The 22,115-nt window shown below is 42.0% G+C and overlaps 1 long non-coding RNA gene across 1 annotated transcript in view; it reads right to left on the bottom strand.

Moving 5' to 3' along the window:
- Positions 1-21,759, bottom strand: part of LOC122558038 — a 59,192-nt gene extending 37,433 nt beyond the window's left edge. Inside the window, exon 1 of the long non-coding RNA XR_006314014.1 lies at positions 21,591-21,759. This is a non-coding gene — a long non-coding RNA (uncharacterized LOC122558038). The remainder of the gene's footprint in view (positions 1-21,590) is intronic.
- Between the last annotated feature and the right edge of the window lie 356 nt (positions 21,760-22,115).

Here is a 22,115-nt window from a genome sequence, read left to right as displayed (position 1 = left end):
GGCCAGCACGGGGTGTCCAGGTGGATGGGGTGTGTTGGAGGCGGAAGAAGGGGTCGTCAGAGGGTGGGCGGGAATTCTGGTTGAAGACATAGACATGGAGGCGAAGGTGGCGGAAGAAATGTTCAATGTCACGCCGCGTGTCGAACTCATTGATCCGGGAGCGTAGGGGAATGAAGGTGAGGCCTCTGCTGAGGACTGATCATTCATCCTCAGAGAGGGGGTATCTAGCCGCGTGTCGAATTCATTGATCCAGGAGCGTGGGGGATGAAAGTGAGGCCTCTGCTGAGGACTGATCATTATCCACAGAGAGGGGGAGGTCTGGAGGGATAATGAAAATACGGCAGGGGTGGGAGCTAGGACCTGGTGTGGGGCTGGAGCTGGGAGTGGGGGCAGAGATCGACGTGGGGGTGGCGTGGTCCTTGAGCAGGTGAGTGATGTCACTGGGGGCAGAAATGGCACACCGGGCAGAAACGGCACTGGTCCCGGTGGCCGGTATCTGTCGGCGGTGGTCTTCCTGGCGATCGTGGAGGCAGTTGTCTGGGCAGCGATCACAGAGGCTGCATGGTTGGTGGTGGCTGTTTTCCGTGCGGCGTTGGGGGCAGACGTGACGTCACCGTTTGCTGCAGCAGTGGTGGCTGCAGTGGCCGCATGGGCAATGTGCCCGAGCAGTTCCGGAGGTCGCGAGAAGGTTCTGGAACAGTCGAGGAATTCGGAGTGTGGGGGTGAGTACATGAAATTTTTTGTATTTACTTTCTTTGATGTTCGATATCGCTAGGAAAAAACTTTTTTTCAGTGCATGAATTCTTCTGAGGATGAGTTCAGTTTTTCAACCCCATTTTCTCACTTTCCCCTTGTAAACTTTGATCCCCTTGGCATCAAGAATTTATCTATCTTTGTCTTAAATGTATTCAATGCCCTGGTCACTACAACTCTGTGGCAACGAATTCACCACTCCCTAGCTGAAGACGTTTCTCCTTATCTCCACTCTAAACAGTCTTCCCTTTACTCTAAGGGTGTGCCCTCAGGTCATTGACTCTCCTGCTAATGAAAACATCCTTTCAACGTCCATTCTGTCCAGGCCATTCAGTATTCTGTAGCTTTCAATTAGATTCCCCCTCATCCTTCTAAATTCCGTCGAGTATGATCCCAGAGTCCTCAAACATTCCTCATATTTCCTGGGATCATTCTTGTTAACCTCCTCTGGACTTATACCAGAGCCAATACATCCTTCAAGGTGTGGGGCACAAAATTGCTCACAATACTCTAAATGTGGTTTGACCAGAGTGTTATGGGGCCTCAGAGGTACATCCTTGCTATTATATTCAAGTCCTCTTGAGATGAATGACAACACTGCATCTGTCTTCCTAACTACTGACTCAACCTGCAAGTTTACCAGAAGAGAATTCTGGTCTAGAACTCCCCAATCCCCTTGTCCTGCAGATTTCTGAGTTTCTCTCCCTCTAGAAAATAGTCCATGCCTCTATTCTTCCTATCAAAGTGCATGACCTCACTTTCCCACAGTATTTCATCTGTCACTTCTTAGCCCAGTCTCCTACCTGTCCAAATGCTTCTGCAGCCTCTCCATCTCCTCAATACCACCTGCCCATCCATTTTGGAACATCTGCAAACTTAGCCAGAATGTCCTCAATTACTTCATGTGTAATGTGAAAAGTTGCAGTCCCAACACACCCTTGTGGAACACCACTAGTCACTGGCTTCCACCCTGAGAAGGACACTTTATCCCCATCCTCTGCCATCTGCCAGACAACTAATCTTCTATCCATGCTAGTACCTTGCCTCTAATATCAAAAGCCCTTATCTTACTCAGCTGCCTCCTGTGCAACACCTTGTCAAAGGCTTTCTTGAAGTCCAGGTAACTAACATCCATTAGCTGTCCTTGTTCTAATCTGCTCATTATCTCTGCAAACAATTGAGGTGGCAGTGGCTCAGTGGTTAGCACTGCTGCCTCAGTGCCAGGTAACTGGGTTCAATCCCTGCCTCAGTCAACTGTGTGTGGAGTTTGCACCTTCTCCCAGTGTCTGCGTGGGTTTCCTCCAGATGCTCTTGTTTCCTCCCACAGTCTAAAGATATGCAGATTAGGTAATTTGGTGCATTAGTTCAAGGAATGGGTCTAGGTGGGTTGCTCTTCAGAGAGTCAGTGTGGACATGTTGGGCCAAATGGCCTGTTTCCCTACTGTAGGGAATCTAAAATTCTAACAGTTTTGTCAGACATGACCTCCCCTTAATGAAACCATGCTGACTTTGCCCTCTTTTCCCATGCGCTACCAAGTATTCATCCTTTGCAATGGACTCCAAACTCTTACCATTACGAGGTCTGGCTAATTGGACTATAATTTCTTATCTTTTGCCTTATTCCCTTCTTAAACAAGGATGGGTTACATTAGCAAATTTCTAATCCTCTGGGACCCTCCCTGACTCCAGTGATACCAGAAAGATCCCTACTAAGGGCTCCAGTCCTCAGTAAAAAAAGCACACATCTTGCTGTGTGGTAGCGTGCTACACCAATCTCATCCCTCTACCATGTTCCAGCAGCTTACACAGCAAACACTGTATGTACCACAAGCAAGCAGCTAAGTCTCAGTTTCTGGGGTATAGTCTTCACTGAAGACTATGGAGGCACCCGTCAGTCAGGCAGGTAGCCAAGGGAATAAGATTCAGAGTCAGCAAGTTAGTGTTCCAGGCCCTGATGGCAGGCTTTACGAAAGGAGGTTTACAACAGGGAAAGGGACGGCAACAGTGTCTGCAAAGAGGTAAATTATGGCTGGGAAAGAGGTAATGCATGGAGGGGCTGGGTCGGTCCACAGTCAAGAGCATCCTTGCTTCATAGAGTGGTAGGAGTTAGCAATGAAAGACTACATTTGACATGGTCCCTTCATATGTTTGGGAGAGGTAGCTGGGCTGGCTGGGACCTGGGATGTCTGTGAGGGTAGATGATCAGGGGCTCACCAACAAGTTCAAGAGGAAGCTGGAGGCCACTAGCTGAGGAGGGCTCTCACCTTCCATTGTGCTGGAATGTAAAAGTGCAAAGTGAGGAAGAAAATGGCTGCACCCATGCTTGGCTTGGATAGTGTAAATGACTTGTTAGAGCTGCCACTCCCATTATTGTTAGTGCTTTTAAAGGAGAAAGAAGACTTACAAAAATCTATGGTACTGTACAGGATTTAACTTTCCTTCTGCCCAGGCCATCCTAAAGCGTTTCCTCTGTGTGCTACACCTCCCCATCATAAACACTGGTGGACAGCTCAGCTACATTTTGGGGCACAGGAGCAAAAGGTGTCAGCATAATCCAATAGTGTACATTCATTGTTTAGCTTGTTTTCAAATTTGTCAGTGGGTTCTAAGCACACCTGCATCCAGGGAACCCTGCTTGTGATCATTAGGTGATTCTGGATGGTGTAACAATGCCAATCCATCCTACAGCCAGGCCATGGAGGTAGCCAAGTGCCCCACCCCGTTCTCCCTGTGCATGTAAATCATGCCCCTGATTACCAACATGACAGGGTCCTCTTCTACATGGCACTGGGCAGCTGCCTCCAACAGTGCCAGTAGCCTGGCGTGTTTCTTCCAGCCAGCTGCAGAGCTCTTTGCAGTGGGGTGCTCACCACATTGTGTTCCCACACTCTTGAAGCCTAACATTCCCGCTGAGGAGTCAGTATCGGAGCCGGTGAAGAGTGCAGAAGGCAGTCTTGACAATGTTTCCTTTGAGGCCTCAGCACTTTCATCTCAAGGTGCAGGAGCTGGCTTTTGAGAGAGCCAGGTGTTACTCCACAGAGATCAGAGATCAGAGAGATGTTGGCTGTTTGTGAAAGACTCCAGAGTGGGAACATGTGGTTAGAAGTGGTTAGAAGTGGTGTGCAAAGAATGACATGGACAGTGGGGTTACTGTGTTAGTGGCAGTGAAATAAATAGTGGCACTTAATTGACAGGACATAGATGTCTTGGCATCCCTGCAGGAGTGATCCCACAGTTCACCGGAGGGATGGGATTCTCTCCTTGTCGGGGATGAGGAGCCAAATGTCAGTCACCCTCATGCCCACCCGTATGGCATTGCACTGCACTGTTAAGGGCTGATCTGCACTAACAAGAAGGGAAATTGTGAATGAATTGGAAGAGAGTGGCATGAATGTTGGTGCCAGTGCAAGTGGGAGAGAAATTGTGAGATATTTCAAGGAAGTGAGGACACAGTGCAGGGTTAGTGGTGTCAGAATTGGTTGATCAGGGTATGAGAGAGATATTGTAGGGAAGACAGAAAGTAGTAAAGAATGAGCCTTGGTTCAAGGTGGGTGCAGTCACAGATGGAGAGAGTGTGAAGTAACTGAAAGAAGAGAGACTACCACTTACCTTGGCTTAGAGAAGAAGCTCGTTGACCTTTTTTCAGGTATTGCTGGCTGTTGCCCCACACTGTGGATACAGCATTGAGAAATGGTGGCAACCTCAGACCAGACTGCCAGAGTCTGGTGATGTAACCTTCTCTGCTGGTCCTCTGGAAAGAGGATTCCTCTCCTTTGCACCGACCCGTCCACCAGGTTCTTGCCAAAGAATCTCAGTTCCTTCTTTTCTTTCTCCACCATGTTCAGAATCTATCCATCAACAGGGAGGAAAGTTCAGAATGTCAGTGTTGCCAAGGTCCACCATCACCTTTCAAAGATGACCCAGATATAGGGGATGCTGGTCTTTCAGTGGATATCTGCAGAATAGCGAGTTTTTCAGAGAATGACATTTGGTAAAATCAAAAGTGAGAGATGTGATAGGAGTGTGACAGGTCATTGATAAAGAGCTCACTAGGCTAAGTGGCAAAAAGCCCAACACAATTCAGACTTAGCCAAAAAGGCAAGGTTCAACCCTTTTTCTAAAAGCTGATTCAATGGATCAAATGCTGCATTGCATTACCATTCTTCATTTGCTAATTGTTGTACCATGTCAGCATGACAACACAATTATAGTGAAAGGAAACATTCAAAATGCATAAAAAGTAGAGAGTAAGAGCAAGAGAAAATGATGCCAGAGAGGGGATCTGAATGCAAGACATCAGAAAAATCTCTTCACTTCAAGATTTCCAAATCTAGTCAAAAGATGGATTGAAATTCACTTTGAGGTTGCTGTTTTTCACTTCCTCTTTGAAATTATGTGAAAATTCATGGACAACATTCCAGTCACTTAAACACTGCATTGCAAAAACCTCAGATGAACCAACTATGATCATAAAATTCTACTTATTCATCATGTGTACCAACACTATTATTTTAATATCAGCTTTACTGCAGAGTGGTGGTTATAATAATCATTCGAAATTAGCTATTGTATTTCCTACATTCAATGAAGAATGCAGGAGATCCTGCCAAGGTTAGCCCAGGCTTGTCTGAGTATGGAGTGTCAAACTGATCAATGTACAACATAAGGCTACTTGCAGGCCAAATAGTTTAAGCGGCTAATGATAGATGGAACCAACTAGTCTATAACCAACAGATCAGATCTGGAATCTGCATCCTGCCACATCCAGTTGTGAATGGTTTTGAATAATTAAACTACAAATATTTCTATTGTAAGTTATGAAAGAATCCATACATCAGTACAAATGATAAGGCTGAAATATTTGAAACAACCTTCAGCCAGAAGTTGATGATCCATCGTAACCTTATTCTAAGGTCACCAGCATTACAGATAACAGTTTAGCCAACTCATTCCACATGTCGTCAAGAAATGGCTGAAGACAATGGATAGGGCAAACGCTACGTGCCTGACCACATTCCAGCAACTGTACCAGAGACTCCAGAATCAGTTACATCACTGATCAAGCTATTCCAGTAAAGCTACAACACTGGCATCTACCCAGCAATGTGTTGTCAAGCTATGTACCATTTATTTAAAAAGGACAATTCCACCCCAGCGAATTTCTGCATCAGTTGACATGCATTGATCAATAAAGTGATGGAAGGTCACATCAACATTGCTTTCAAGTAGCACTTGCACAACTATAATCTGCTGATTGACATTCACCTCCTAGACTTATTAAATTCTGAGTCCAAACTTGGAGAAGAGCTGACCTCCAAAGATGAGGGTCACAGCCCTTGGCATGAAGGAAGCACTTGACTGAGTGTGGCATCAAGTATCCTTCACCAAACTAGCATCGACTGGAATAAGGGGAAAATCTCTTCACTAGTTCAAGTCATACTTGCACGAGGAATGATTGTTGTGGGAAATCAGTCATATCAACTCAAAGACTCCTCTGCAGAAGTTCCTCAGATAAGTGTCCTAGACCCAGGCATCTTCAACTGCTTCTCCAATGACCTTTCCTCTATCAGCAGATCAGAAGTGAGAATGTGCAATCATTAATGAACAATGTTCAGCACTATTCACAAGCTTTCAGACACTGAAATAGGATGCAGCATGACTTGTACTTTTCCAGGTTTGCATTTATAAGTTGCAAGTATCATTTGTGCTAAATAATAACCATATTCAACAAGAGAAATTCTAACCATTTCTCTTTGACATTCAATGCCATTGCTGAATGCTCCACTATTGGTATCCTGAGGACGGAGATTGATCAGAAACTGTACTGGACCAGTATATAAATGCAGTGAATAAATAAGCAGAATAGAGCCTCGAAGTTCTGAGCCTAATAACCCATCTGTCCAGCATTTAAAAAGCTGGGTGTGATGGACTGTCCGGCTGTAACAGAACGTATCCTATTTGACTGGTTGAGTGCAGCTCAAACAATCATTGACATCATCTGGGGCAAAGTGCACCATATGATTGGCATCTAATCCATTCCTTTCAACATTGGCTTCCTTTGCTTCCAGCACAGAATGTCAACAGCGCATTTCAAAATGCCCTACAGTACATCACCAAGGCCTCTGACAGCACCATCCAATTCTTGACCTCTGCTACTTAGAACCCAAGGGCAGCCAATGGGATTAGAGCACCACCATCTGCAAAATTCCTCCAAGCCACACACAATTGACACTTGAATCAATATAATTTCTTTACTATTTCTAGATAAAAAAAACAAGAATTTTCTTCCTAACAGTACTGAAACTGTCTGTACTCACCTCCCCCCCACCCCACCTCAAGACTGCAACTGATCCAGAAGGCAGATGACTACCACCTTTTCCAGGGCAATAAATCACAGCCTAGCCAGCAACGTCCACATCATGTGAACAAATCTAAAATTATAGCAATAGCTGTTTGAAATAACTGCACAAAGGCCAGTATCCCATCACCAAGTCACCTTTGATTTATGTGCATAGAATACATGGGGCTCTAACCAACCAGCTCCAAGCCAGTGCCTAGAATGAGAAAGCTTTCTGAATCCCTGAGCTGTATTTATAGCTAGTGCTTCCTCATTGGCCCAGGTTAATAAACTCAATCAAGGATTGCATAGTCAATAAGATCTACCTGGCCCTGGTTCCAGTCACTACACCACTACCTTTCAAACTATCAGCTGTTAAGACACTTTGCCCTGAGGTCATTAAGAACATTATATATAAAATACTAAAGATTTGCATTATCATGGCACTTTTCATAGCCAAAGTAAATCTCAAAGCAGCCGATGAAGTATTTTTTGAAATGTGGTCATTATTGTAAGGCAGAAAACACAGCATCTATTTATGGATAGCAGGCTCCCACAAACAAGAATGACCAGAAAATCTAGTTTTTGAGAGATGCTGATATAGCCATAAATATTGTCCAGACAGAACTCCCTGTCTCAACTTTAAAACAAGATTTAAAACAAGAAAACATGGTGGCCCAGTGGTTAGCACTGCTGCCTCACAGCACCAGGATCCCACGTTTGATTTTGGCCTTGGGTGACTGTCTGTGTGGAGTTTGCACATTCTCCATGTGTCTGCGTGGGTTTCCTCTGGGTGCTCTGGTTTCCTCCCACAGTCAAAAGATGTGCAGGTCAGGTGAATTGGCTATGCTAAATTGCTCATAGTGTTAGGTGCATTGGTTAGAGTGAAATGGGTCTGAGTCGGTATGGACTGGTTGGGCCGAAGGGCCTGTTTGTACACTGTAGGGAATCTAATCTAATCTGATTCTTGGATCTTTTTGGATATTTTATATCATCATGCATGTTCCTTAAGCCATGATACTCATTTGGAGAACAGGAGCAATCATGAAGGGCTGAACAGCCTCATTTTGTGCTGTAACACGTCAAGGATTCTGCAATAGTCAGTTGAAGAGTTAGATGGGGCATCAGAGACAGCACCTCCAACAATGCAGTGACAGCATCAGCCTTGATTTTTGTTCTCAAGTCATAGAGCCAAAGAGTCATTGAAATGTACAGTATGGAAACAGACCCTTCGGTCCAACCCGTCCATTCTGACCAGATATCCCAACCCAATCTAGTCCCACCTACCAGCACCTGGACTATATCCCTCCAAACCCTTCCTATTCATATACCCATCCAAATGCCTCTTAAATGTTGCAATTGTACCAGCCTCCACCACTTCGTCTGGTAGCTCATTCAATAAACGTACCACTCTCAGTGTGAAAAAGTTGTTCCTGAGGTCTCTTTTATATCTTTCTCCTCTCACCCTAAACCTATGCCCTCTAGTTATGGACTCCCCAACCCCAGGGAAAAGACTTTGTCTATTTATCCTATCCATCCCCTCATAATTTTGTAAACCTATATAAGGTCACCCCTCAGCCTCCGACGCTCCAGGGAAAACAGCCCCAGCCTGTTCAGCCTCTCCCTAGAGCTCAAATCCTCCAACCCTGGTAACATCCTTGTAAATCTTTTCTGAACCCTTTCAAGTTTAACAACATCTTTCCGATTGGAAGGAGACCAGAATTGCACACAGTATTCCAACAGTGGCCTAACTAATCTCCTGTACAGCCGCAACATGACCTCCCAACTCCTGTACTCAATACTCTGACCAATAAAGGAAGGTAACCCTCTTTGCTGTCCACTACACCTCCAATTTTGGTGTCATCTACAAACTTACTAACTGTACCTCTTATGCTCGCATCCAAATCATTTATGTAAATGACAAAAAGTAGAGGACCCAGCACCGATCCTTTTGGCATTTCACTGGTCACAGGCCTCCAGTCTGAAAAACAGCCCTCCACCACCACCCTCTGTCTTCTACCTTTGAGCCAGTTCTGTGTCCAAATTAAACCCACAACCTGCTGACTCAAAAGTGAGAATTGCATTTCTTCGGACACAGCTGACAATTAATGCAATAAATCTGTCTTTGGTTTGTTAACTTTCTTTATTAAATTCTCCCTTCAGCATTCCATAACATTACATTAGAAGTCACTAAAAAAAATGCAACAGGTTGCAAACAATAATGCAGTCTGGGCTGCTGATGGAGACCAGACAAGTGTTTTGAGTAAATCTTACCTGGACTTCATCTTACCTGGTAGCTGAATACATGAACAATGATTCCACATGGGCAGTTACAGGGAGCCATTTTGAACATCACAAAGAAACAGCCTCCATTTTAAAAATTGGCTGCAGTTGCTTCTGAAAACTAAATCAAATCAAAGACATGATACCAATTCTCATCACGCTGCTTTGTCTGCTGGCTGTAAGGCGTCCAATGTAAAATTAATTTAACTGTCTGGACAGATTCCCAGTGGCTGTGAATAAACACTACACCACCACCCATAATTTAACACTAACTGGCACTCACTCAGAGACTATGAGGAAGACCAAAATAATATGAAATGAAACAATAAAATACAGTAGTGCAGTAATAGCAAAAGTTTTGCAGTTTGGAGTTAGAACAGGATTATTGAGACTGGGTGTAGGAAGCATGCATAGCATCAAGGCCAATAAAATACATCTTTTATGACAAGTGTTAATTTGTCTTACCACCCTACTCCCCTTAACTGATTCACAAATTCTTACACAAATGGCAATGTCTAATTTGCATGGACTTTTATTTGAAGATGTTCAACCAAGTTTTGACAGCATCCATAATAGATAAAATACCAACACCTCCAACTTCAGTAATACTGGTTAACACATAATCTTGTATCATCACTGAGATCCATTAAACGTACATCAGGCAGATGTCAACTGTTCTACTGAAAAAAAAAGACAGAATAAGTTATGGCAACTGTTTAGTCCTTTATAATTTAGACAGTGTTCCCTCTCAGAACAACACTGGCCTGCATTGGCACAGAGTCAAACTTTCATTTCTTGATTTCAAATTCCTCCATGGTTTCATTTCTATGATTTCCTCCATTCCTCTTACTCTTCACAATCTCTGTGCTCCTCTAATTCTAGCCCCTTGGGCACCCTTAATTTGAATTTCTTCATGATTGGTATCTAAATCAAAACAACTGAAGACGCATCCACCAATCGTGCAATAATTAAAATTGAGATGTTCAAGGGACCAGAATTTGAAGAGTGCTGATATTTCTGAGATTTATGAGTCTGGAATAGAATACAAAGAAAGAGAGGGAAGAGGCCACATGAGAATTGAAAACAAGGAAAATGGGAACTTTAAAACTTATGGTAAATAAAGGGCAAAGAAGAATTGACAGAGGTCAGAGAGAAAAAAAGCAAAAAATCTGACATCAGTTCCTCAACTCTCTTTGAAATATGCAAAATACATTGGTGCCTTAGCTCTGATGATGTGAAGTACTTCTTCCAACGAGGTTGAAAGAAAATGATCAATCAGATAACCACAGATAGCCTAGTCTAACAATGGAAATCTACAAAGCAATGTAAAACTACTAAACAGTACAAATTCAAGCATGTTAGTGCAAAAGATAAGGTTGAAGCATTTGGAGCAATCTTCAGCCAGAAGTGTCAAGTGGATGATCCAATTGGCCTCTTCCAGTGATCTCCAGTACCACAGATACCAGTCTTCAGCCAGTTTGATTCAGTCCATGTGAGATCAAGAAATGGTTTAAAGCACTGGATAGAGCAAAGGCTCTGGGCCCTAACAACATTCCAGCAATAGCACTGAAATCTTGTGCTTCAGAACTTACTGTTCTCCAAGCCAAGCTGTTCCAGTACAGTTACCACAGTGGCAACAACCCAACAATGTGGAAAATTGCCCAGGTATGACATATACACAAAATGCAGGACAAATTCAACCTGGCCAGTTACCGCCCATTCAATCTCCTCTTGATCATCAGCAAAGTGATGGAAGATGTCATCAACAGTGCTATTAAACAGCACCTGCTCAGCAATAACCAGTTCAGTGACACCCAGTTTGGTCCATTCAGTTTCTGACCTCATTACAGCCTTGGTTCAAACATGGACAAAACAGCTGAATTTCAGAGGTGAGGTGAGAGTGACAGGCCACAGTTGACCAAGTCTGGCATCAAGGAAACGTGGCAAAATTGGAATCAATGAATATCAGGGGGGCAGACTCTCCACTGGTTGGAATCATATCTGGCACATAGATGGCTGTGGTTGGTGGAGGATGTTTGTCATTGATTACATAATTTTCAGCACCATACACAACTCCTCAGATATTGAATCAGTCCATGTTCAAATGCAACAAGAACTGGACAAGATCCAGTCTTGAGCTGACAAGTGAAAAGTAATATTCTCACCACAGAAATGCCAGGCAATGATCATTTCCAATAAGAGACAATCTAACCACCACCCCTTGACAATCAATGGTGTTAGCATCACTGAATTCCCCAGTATCAACATCCTGGGGGTTACCATTGATCAGAAACTCAACTGGATTCACCAAATAAACATAGCAACTATAAGATCAAGTCAGAGGCTAGGAATACTGCAACGATTCACTCACCTCCTGACTCCCCAAAACCTATCTACCATCTGCAAGGCACAAGTTAGGTATGTGATTGAATACTGTCAACTTGTCTGGATGGGTGCAGCTCCAACAACACTCAAAAAGCTTGAGAACATCAAGAACAAAGTAGTGCCCTTGATTGGCACCACATTCATAAGCATCCAATCCTTCTGTCACCAACTCTCATTAGCAGCAGTGCGCACCACCTACAAGATGCACTGCAGAAATTCACCAAAAATCTTTAGACAGCACCCTCCCTCCAAGCCTACAACCACTTCCATCTGGAAGGACAAGGAAAGCAGATACATGGGTACACCACCACCTTCATGTCCCTATCCAAGCCATTCACCATCCTGATTTGGAAATGTATCACTGTTCCTTCACTGTCACTGGACGAAATCCTATAATTTCCTCTCTAAGGGTATTGTGGGTCAACCTACAGCACATGGACGGCAGCGGTTCAAGAAGGCAACTCACCAGCATCTTCTCAAGGGTGACTAGGAATGGTCATTAAATGCTGGCCCAGCCAGCGACACCAATATCTCAAGAGTGAGTTTTTAAAATTAACCATATATGGCCTGCTTACATTCATTAAAAGCCAGTCATTTTTGACAAACTTAATACCGTTTTGGATGGACAATGTGAGTGCAGTGGACCCAGTATATATTAATTTTCAGATAATGATTAACTAGATGAGGCACTAGTTATGTTTGAGTATTCAGGCTCTAGCTTCATGCAGTAGCACAATAGAAAGTTGGTTGGTGGACAGGAAGCAAAAACATGGGTAAATATCAATATACAAATGCATAATTATGGTATACGTTATGTAAAGAATATTAATCTGTCTTTAACAAAGAGTTATGAATATCATTGTTATATGACCTGTATCAGCAGCAGACTATAATTATTTCAAGTAGCATCACAAGGGACATTTAGAGATGTAATGAACATTCCCAAGACTAAACAGAAAACTCTTGACAATGGATCCCCTGGAGTTGTGAATGACTCTTCCCTTCTCACTAATAAACTGACAATTTGAGAGCTATCCATGCTAAAGGTTGAGACAGTTAAAAAGTTAATTACCTCAACTAAAAGACAATGAGTGGGTCTGTGTCCAGACTAAGTTGATCTGTGGGAGCAACCTACAATGTTTCAATTGTATACCTCATGGCAGCTGCTGAATTCTAACTTCAAGTTTTCAACCCCTTCACTTCATAAAAAGAATCCTCAACCAACTAACAACCCATCAATAAAAGTAGAGACTGAACTAACTTACTTCTCCATAAGTATATTTTATCCTCTTTGTATGCAAGTTTTTAGCTGATAACTTGATCATTTTTTATTTTAATAGCTTGCAGCAATAACTATGAAAGAAACCAACCTTAAAGCTTGTTCAAAGCACAAAGCAGTGCTGCTACATATCTTTAAATTGGAACACATGAAAATGAGCTGATACAAATTTGCAGTTCACAGACAACTCTGAGGACACAGTTATGAGGACCTGGTATAACTACATATTAATCATATTGGTCAGGAAATGCAATCCTGAAATGTGTTGACAACACAAGATAAGATGTTTGCCAGTGATGAGGACAACAAAATATAGAAAGGTAGAGAAATGGATGGAGAGATGGGACGAGAAAGAGAGAGTTAATCAAAAGGCCTAAAGGATTGTTGGTCCTTATAAACACACAGAGAAGTCACATTTCAGCTTGACAAAACCCTGATTAGACCACACCTGGAGTACTGTGGATGGTCTGGGCAGAATTCTTCAGAAAGGATGCCATGGCCCGCTATCAGTGCAGTGTATCTGGATGCAATATGTTAAAATTTATAAAATAGGGATTGTAAAATAGAGTGCATTCTCTAGGATTTAGAAAGTGATTTGATCAAAGTTCTTTTTTAGATAAAAAGAGGATAGAATAAATAGCATGTGAATATTTCTGCTAGTTGGTGGGTCCATCACAAGGGAGAATGGACATAATAGAATGAACCATTCAGGAGTGAAATTGGGCAACACCTCTTTCCGCAGAGAATGAGAATCTAGTGGCAATTCATACCTCAATGTCTAGTCAGCTGAATGTAAACAGACAGAGCAACAGAAGGCTATACAATCTCCTATAGTCTGCTCAAAGTTCACTACAATCATGACTGAATATTCACAGAACTGTACGTTCCATCTTTTGCTTTGTCTCTGTTCATCACTCTACTTTGTTTCTATCTTGCCATTCATGCTATCTGTCTGTCACTCTATCCCTCTCTTTGTCACTGTCTCTTACTCTGTCTGTTTTTCTGTCTCTGTAGATACATAAGAACAGGACCAACCATTTAACCCTGTGCTTAGTCTCACAGCCTTACTATTTGTTCAGAAGTTCCTCATCTTCATGTTTTTGGTTAATTTGTTCATGAGATGTGGCCATTGTTTGCTAATCCAGCATTTATTGCCCATCTCTAGTTGCCTTTGAGAAGATGGTGGTGAACAGCCTTCTTGAACTGCTAGGGTCCACTTGGTGTAGGAACACAGACAAAGCTATTAGGCTGGAAGTTCCAGGAGTTTGACCCAGTGATACTGAAGAAATGGTTATACGTTTCCAGATTAGGATAGTGAATGGCTAGGAGGGGAACTTCCAGTTAATGCTGTTCCCATGCCCTTGTCCTTCTAAATGATGGTTATCTTTGGTTTGGAAGGGGCAGCAGTCTAGCTGCAGACATGAAGGTTTCTCTATTTCTTCATCACATTCTCATTTGAGACTGAATATAGACAAGTCTCAGTCCTGGATAAAGAGAAACTTGAGCAAACATCAACTCTGTAATGGAGCTTCCAGGTAACAGGAAGGTGATTCACAGTAAAACTCAGATTCTGACTGCACGTGAAGGGACGATCTTCTCACACAAAGAATTCCATAAATAGTTCTGCTTTACAGAATAAATCAAACAGCAAGATCATAAAGGTGAAAGATGTTCAAAACTAAATAATCAATCATCAAGGAAATAAAGTTTGAAGTGCCAAGTTGTAACAGTTAAATTTAGCAACCCAAGGATATAGAGACATACAGAAAGGATAAAGACAGCAAGGAACAAGGGGTGGAAGAATTTCCATTTCTTAAAGTGCCTTTCACAAGTTCAGGAGTGTTTCAAATGAAGGATCATGGCAACAAATTGTACACAGTAAGCTTCCACATATGTCAATGAGGCCAACAGCCAGATGATATGATCAAATAATATCATAAAAAAATACATACTGGCTAAGATACTCTTGGGAACAAAATAATCGGATAACGTAAAGCCTGATTCTAAAGCAGCTTTGGGATGTCTGAAGGAGACAAACTCTTAAAATGTGAAAGAATTGTTAATTGGTCCTTTGCAAAATATCAGATAGTAGAGGATGGATCACCATAGCAACCAAAATGATTCCTCAACAGTAGAAGCGAAGCAAGCACCTTCCCATTTATAAAGATTATGAACATTAAGAGAAAGCAGGTTAAGGGTCAAACAAAATTGAAGTTTTCTTTTGCAAGAACCCATTATTAATAAGCACTAACTGAGTTGTGCTAAAAACATTTTTAAAAGCAACGTAGAATTTATAGTTGAAAGAGACCTAGCTTCATACTGTGTGCACTAGAATCACATGCTGTGTCCTGACCACTTTCCCCTAACATCACCCTTATCCTTTCCCCCCTCCATTTCGTGTCATCTAACCCTTCACTATCCTTCCCTCCCCTTCCCCTCACATCATCATGATTCCTCCCCTTCCCTCACATCACCCTGACACCCCCTCCCTACTACATCACCCTGACCTACACTCCTTTTTCCTGTCAGATCATCCTGGCTGCTTGCTACATCATAAGTTTAGTGTCTCAATGTAACCTTATAAACTGCCTTTGAAACAAATTTTCACAACAGAAAGGCATTCTACAACACAACACCATCCATCAAAATTCTTGGCACCTTCCTGAACAGTTTGTGCTAACCCATGTGAATAGCTTGTGATATAAGATTAGTTTAAGATGGACATTTGATTTCCAAAGGGAAATTTGGGGAATTCAGAACCTGTTTTGATTAAACTAATTTGAATTTAATCATAAGCACTAGATTTTTTAAAATTCTAAGCAATTAAATTCTAATGTCAATTTTGCTGGTCTATAATAAATAGCTGTTTTCTTCACAAAGGCATGGTTTCAGCATGGATTTTCTTCAGGAAAAATAGCTGGTTTAGTTAAATAAATTACACCTTGCGGTCAGAAAAAGATTTGTCACCAAATTAAATACAAAATTACTTTATAACTGTGCAGTGGGAAAGCTCCTTGCTTCTTTCTCAAGTGGTAGCATTGACATTTCTTAATGTGTCCAGTGAGAGAACAGCAAAGGCCTTGGTTTCACAATTCACCAAAAGACTCCAGTTACAAGAGTGCAGTATTCCCTCAGAAATGCATGGGGCATCAGAGTTTAAATTAGACTTTAAACAATTCACTGGGGGAGGCTGCTCCACAAACATCTATCCCTCAATAATGGGGGAGACCAGTGCAAAAGATAAGGCTGAAGCATGCACAACAATCTTCAACCAGAAGTGCTGAGTAGACTATCCATCTTGACATCCTCCAGTGATCCCCATCATTAGAGATATTAGTCTTTAGCCAATTCGATTCACACCATGTGATATCAAGAAATGGTTAGAGCCACTGGATACTACAAATGCCCTGACAACATTCCAGCAATAGTATTCCAGAACTTGCTTCTCCCCTAGCTAACCTTTTCTAGTACAGCTTTAATACTGGTATTCACTCAGCATTGTGGAAAATTGCCCAGGTATGTACTGTACCGTAAAAAAAGCAGGTCAAATCCAACCCAGTCAATTAATATACCATCAGTTTTACCTCAATCATCAGTAAAGTAACGGAAGGTGTCATCAACAATGCTATCTAGCAGCACTTTCTTAGCAACAACCTGCTCAATGACACCCACTTTAGTGTCTGCCAGGGCCACTCAGCTCCTCACCTCATTATAGCCTTGGTTCAAACATGGCCAAAAGAGCTGAATTCCAGAGGTGATGCGAAAGTGACAATTCTTGACATTAAGGCTGCATTCAACTGAGTGTGGCATCAAGGACCCTTAGCAAAACTGGGATCAATGGGAGTTGAGGCAACCTCTCTGCTGGTTGGGGTTATACCGGCCACATAGGATGATTGCTGTTGGAGGACAGTCATCTCCGCTCCAGGACATCTTTGCTGAAGTTCGTCTGGGTAGCAGCTCCAGCTTCTTGAGTGCAGCTCCAAAAACATACACATAGTTTGACACCATCCAGGACAAAGCAGCCCACATGATTGACATCACATCTACAATTATTCAGTCACCCCACCACTGATGCTCAATAAATGTCTACCATTGACAAGATACACTTCAGAACTTCATAAAAGATCTTTAGAGAGCACCTTTCAAGTACCAGAGCAACAAATATTTGTGAACAGCACCATCTGAAGTTCTTCTCCAAGATACCCACCATCCTGACTTGGAAATATAACTCCATTCTTTCACTGTTGCTGGGTTAAAATCCTGGAACTCCCCTGTGAATGTCATTGTGAGTCTACCTATAGCATATGGACTATAGCGGTTCAAGAAAGCAGTTGACTCCCACAATCTGGCAACTAGGGATGGGCAGTATATTCCGGTGCAGCCATGGACACCCCTATCCCATGAGTGAATTCAAAAAATGACTCAGTTTTTGTTTTGCCCAATCCACAAATGTCAGAGTACTATCCATCAAGCCATAGCTGAGTTTGTAAGTATAAATTTCAATTTGTGTCAACTTGTGCACTAGTATCCTGTTTTTTCTTGCTCTCATTCTCCCGTCATTGCCTTGTAAACTTTCATTTGTCAAGTTTTTGTCCAATTCCCCTTTTCAAACTTATCATTGAATCTACTTCAATGTATTTCAGGCAATACAGTTTAGATCACAACAGCTCATTCAGCAAAATTGTTTCTTCGTATAGCTTCTGGCTTAAATCTGTGCCCATTGGTTACTGACACATCCATCAGCGTAAACAATGGGCTATTCCAAATGTATCCATTGGACATGCTCTCAGCTGATGTGCCTGTGATTATAAGTAGGGCAAATTCTTACAAACATCATGCTTAATTCCCATTTTAGATCTCTTCTTGTTTTGTTATTCCGGATCATGATCAGATGGACCAATGGACCAAGGAGTGGCAGATGGAGTTGAATTTAGATAAATGCGAGATGTTGCATTTTGCTCACGTAAATTAAGACAGGAATCATACACTTAATTGTAGGGTCCTGAGGTGATGTTGCCAAACAAATAGATCTTAGGGTGCAGATTCATATTTCCTTGAAAGTGGAGTCGCAGGTAGACAGGGAAATGAAGGAAGTGTTTGGTACGCTTGGCTTATTGGTCAGTGACTTGAGTTGGGATGTCATGTTGTGGCTGTACAGGACTTTGGTTAAGTTACTTTTAGATTTCTGCATTTATATCTGATCTCCCTACTAGAGGAAAGATGTTGTTAAACTTGAAAGGATTCAGAAAAAATTTACAAGCATGTCGCCAGGGTTGGAGGGTTTAACCTAAAGAGAGAGGCTATCTAGACTGGGGCTGTTTTCCCTGAAGAACCGGAGGCTGAGGGGTGGCCTTACAGAGGTTTATAAAATCATGAGGGGCACAGATAGGGTGAATAGAAAAGTATTTTCCCTATGATAGTGAGTACAAAACCAGAGGACATAACTTTAAGGTGAGAGGGAAAAGATTTAAAAGGGACCTAAAGGGCAACTCTTTCATGTAGAGGGTGGTGTGTGTATGTAATAAGCTGCCAGAGGAAGTGGTGGAGGCAGACACAATTACATTTAAAAGGCATCTGGATGCGTAAATGAATAGGAAGAGTTGTGAGGGATATGGGCCAAATGGAATTAGATTCATTTAGAATATCTGGTCGGCATGGACGAGTTTGATTGAAGAGTCTGTTTCCATACTGTACATCCCTATGACTCTATGATTGTGATGGGAGAAATGAATTGGTAATAATGGCCCACTATTCCGCTAGCTAGATCATTGGTATAGATTTGCTTGTTCAATTACCAAAATGGCTAATTGCTTTTCTTTTGTACTGCTACTCAGAAGGAAAAAGATGTTTAGCAGGCTTTTTTAATGGATGCAAAATAATCAACCTCTAAGTTATGATCAAGACTTAAAAATATATTCCCCTAATTCCAAACATGGATATACTCAAACAAAAGAAAGGACATCTCTGCTGATATGATTTATTTTATAAAAAGGCAAAGCTCCAGAAAGAAAGTAAAGAGGTGATATCTTCTCATGTCCACTGATTTCTTGTCACCTAAGTCAAATTATGGACAGCCATAGACTGATGGTAGAACTTCAGTTCTGATTGCAATCAAGGCGGATTCAAGTCTTTAGAACAGTCCAGCTTTTCAGATTTCACAATTTGAAAATACTATCAAGTTCCCAGGAACTTTACTGAGAAATCCAGGAGACATTCTTGCAGTTTCTCTGGTGTCTTTCTTCCTAATTCCCTCAATCTACAAATAGAATTATAAGTCCAGTAAAGGATACAAAAGGACCAGAATGTCCCCTAATCTTTTCAAAGCGAAGTTTCTAAAATGTAAACATAGAATTTTACAGTACAGAAGAAGGCCATTCAACTTGTTATGTCCATACTGGCTTCAGAAAGAGCTAAGCATCTAGTCCCAATTCCAGCCCCATCTCCAAAACCCTCTAAATTCATTACTTCCAAATATATATCCAGCTCTTTTTGGAAAATTCCTGTGAAATCTGCCTCCACCAGTCTACCAAGCAGCATATTCCAAGTCCTAACAACTCTTTGAATAAAGAAGTTCCTCCTCATCTCACACTTAGCTTTTTTTGCTGAAATCTTGAAATTGTGACACTTAGGTACTGACATACCAAATACTGGAAAGGGAATATCCTTCTTCACTTTGTCAAAATTGTTCATAATTTTGAACACCTCAATAAGTTTGCCTCTTAATCTTCTCTGCTCAAAGGAGGATTAGCCCAATTTCTCTAATCTTTCCTTGTATCTAAAATCCCTAATTCCTGACATCACTCCAATAAATCTCCTTTGCATTTTCTCCAGGGCTTTAACATCCTTCCCTAAATAAGGTGTCCAAAACTGAATGATGTACTCAAAGTATGGTTTCATTTAAGAGAACATATCCCATCAATTAGCTCCCTGAAAGCTTTGTTTGGCTGTTCAGTTCCAAGTCACTTGATGTTTCTGTAAATAGCTTGTGGCTTGCTGTTGATCTCACTCCTTGAGAAAACCATATTTAATTCAGAAATTATCCAAACCATTCCATGCCTTACTTTTTTTTTAAATATTATTCTTAATTATAGATATGTACTCCCAACAGTTTGCATATATAGTATGGATTCAACATACAAATACAAAGTACTGCAGATGCCGGAACTCTGAAGTAAATCGAGAAAATACTGGAAATACATAGCAGTTTATGAACCATGGAGACAAACAGAATTAATGTTTTGGGCGATGACCAATCATGAGAACATCCAATACAATGGTGTTGAGCTGAGGGGTGCCTCTTTAGTAGGTGCCCCATTCCCATCAAAGACCACCCAAGGTATGGCTCATTCCCGCTTTACCCAACCTCCATGAACTTTCCAACCAAATCCACAACTTCAACATGCCTTCACTGGGGCCTACCAACCTGGCCATTGAGACCCCAGACTCACTTCACACTCACTTTCATGTTAAATGCCTTCCTCTCAATCTCACTACAGTGCCAGAAGTGCCCACCTCTCCCAGTGGCACAGGCTCTCTGATTGGCTGGCAGTTCTCTGAGATGGGACTTGGTCTTGGTGTAAGGTAAGTATCCCACCTCAAGCTATTGGCTGTATAATGATTATGATGTTTGCAGAGGCAGCTATTTCCCTGCCTCCCCCAACCCTCACTCTCACCCCATGCCTCCTGAGTTGTACAGGAGAGTGTAGAATAAAATTCGGCCCAAACTGGAGCAAGTTATTAAGGCAATTAATTTTGATGCCTTCAAAAGGAAATTATATAATTACAAGAGAAAAATGGGAATAGAAAAATGCACTGAAAGGTTGAGAGGAGGTAGATTGAATGGGAGGAGAATCATGTGGAATATAGATACCAGTAGAGACTTATTGGGTTAAATGGTTTGCTTCTATGCCCCATATTGGCATGCATATATTACAGATAAAGCAAGCCAACATTAATTTTATGTTCATTTATGCAGAAATCTAAATCTCCTATAAGGTCCCGCTTATATCTTTGCTCCACACCCTAAACCTATGCCCTCTAGTTCTGGACTTCCCCACCCCAGGGAAAAGACCTGGTCTATTTATCCTATCCATGATTTTATAAATCTCTATAAGGTCACCCTCTACCTCCAACACTTCAGGGAAAACTGCTGGGACTGTAGAGTTGCCCACCAATCAGGCTGACAATTCTGGCTATTAGCTCCTTAAGGTTGGCCTTTCATCCTGACTTGCATGTGTGGACACTCAGATGTTGAGCTACAAACTATCACTGGCACATTCATTGAGGTGTATGAGAGAATGGGTCTCAAACTAAAAGTCTGGAAAATTGAAGTTCTCTACTAGCCAGCCCAGCTACACAATACTGTCTCCCAAAAATCAAAATCCATGGTGAGCCCTTGGACAACGTGGATCATTTCCCACACCCCAGGAGCCTCTTCTGATTAGCTCACATGATAAAAGCAAAACGATATTTCCAAGGAATATTACATTGGCCAAGTATTCTGATCAGTGGGGGAACTGCTGCGTTCAATCAAACAGAGAGATACCCACTTACCTGGATACTTTGAAAAGGTCAGATTTCTGATCCACAATGCAGAAGAACTCATTCAAAGCAGGAAGCATGCAGAGGGCAGCAGAAGAGAATCTACACAGAAAACACACCCATTTTCTACAACACTGGCTGTGCTCAAATAATATTCAGTGTGACTGTGAGTGAATGTTGTGGTTCTCTTCGCCAAGCTGGGAATTTGTGTTGCAGACGTTTCATCCCCTGTCTAGGTGACATCCTCAGTGCTTGGGAGCCTCCTGTGAAGCGCTTCTGTGATGTTTCCTCTGGCATTTATAGTGGTTTGTCTCTGCCGCTTCCGGTTGTCAGTTCCAGCTGTCCGTTGCAGTGGTCAGTATATTGGGTCAAGGTCAATGTACTTATTGATTGAATCTGTGAATGAGTGACATGCCTCTAGGAATTCCCTGGCTGTTCTCTGTTTGGCTTGTCCTATAATAGTAGTGTTGTCCCAGTCGAACTCATGTTGCTTGTCATCTGCGTGTGTGGCTATTAAGGATACACCAACTAGCCACG

The sequence above is a fragment of the Chiloscyllium plagiosum genome, chromosome 16 (assembly GCF_004010195.1).
Source record: "Chiloscyllium plagiosum isolate BGI_BamShark_2017 chromosome 16, ASM401019v2, whole genome shotgun sequence".
NCBI classification, from domain to species: Eukaryota; Metazoa; Chordata; class Chondrichthyes; order Orectolobiformes; family Hemiscylliidae; genus Chiloscyllium; species Chiloscyllium plagiosum.
This window is presented reverse-complemented; position numbering and strand designations above follow the sequence as displayed.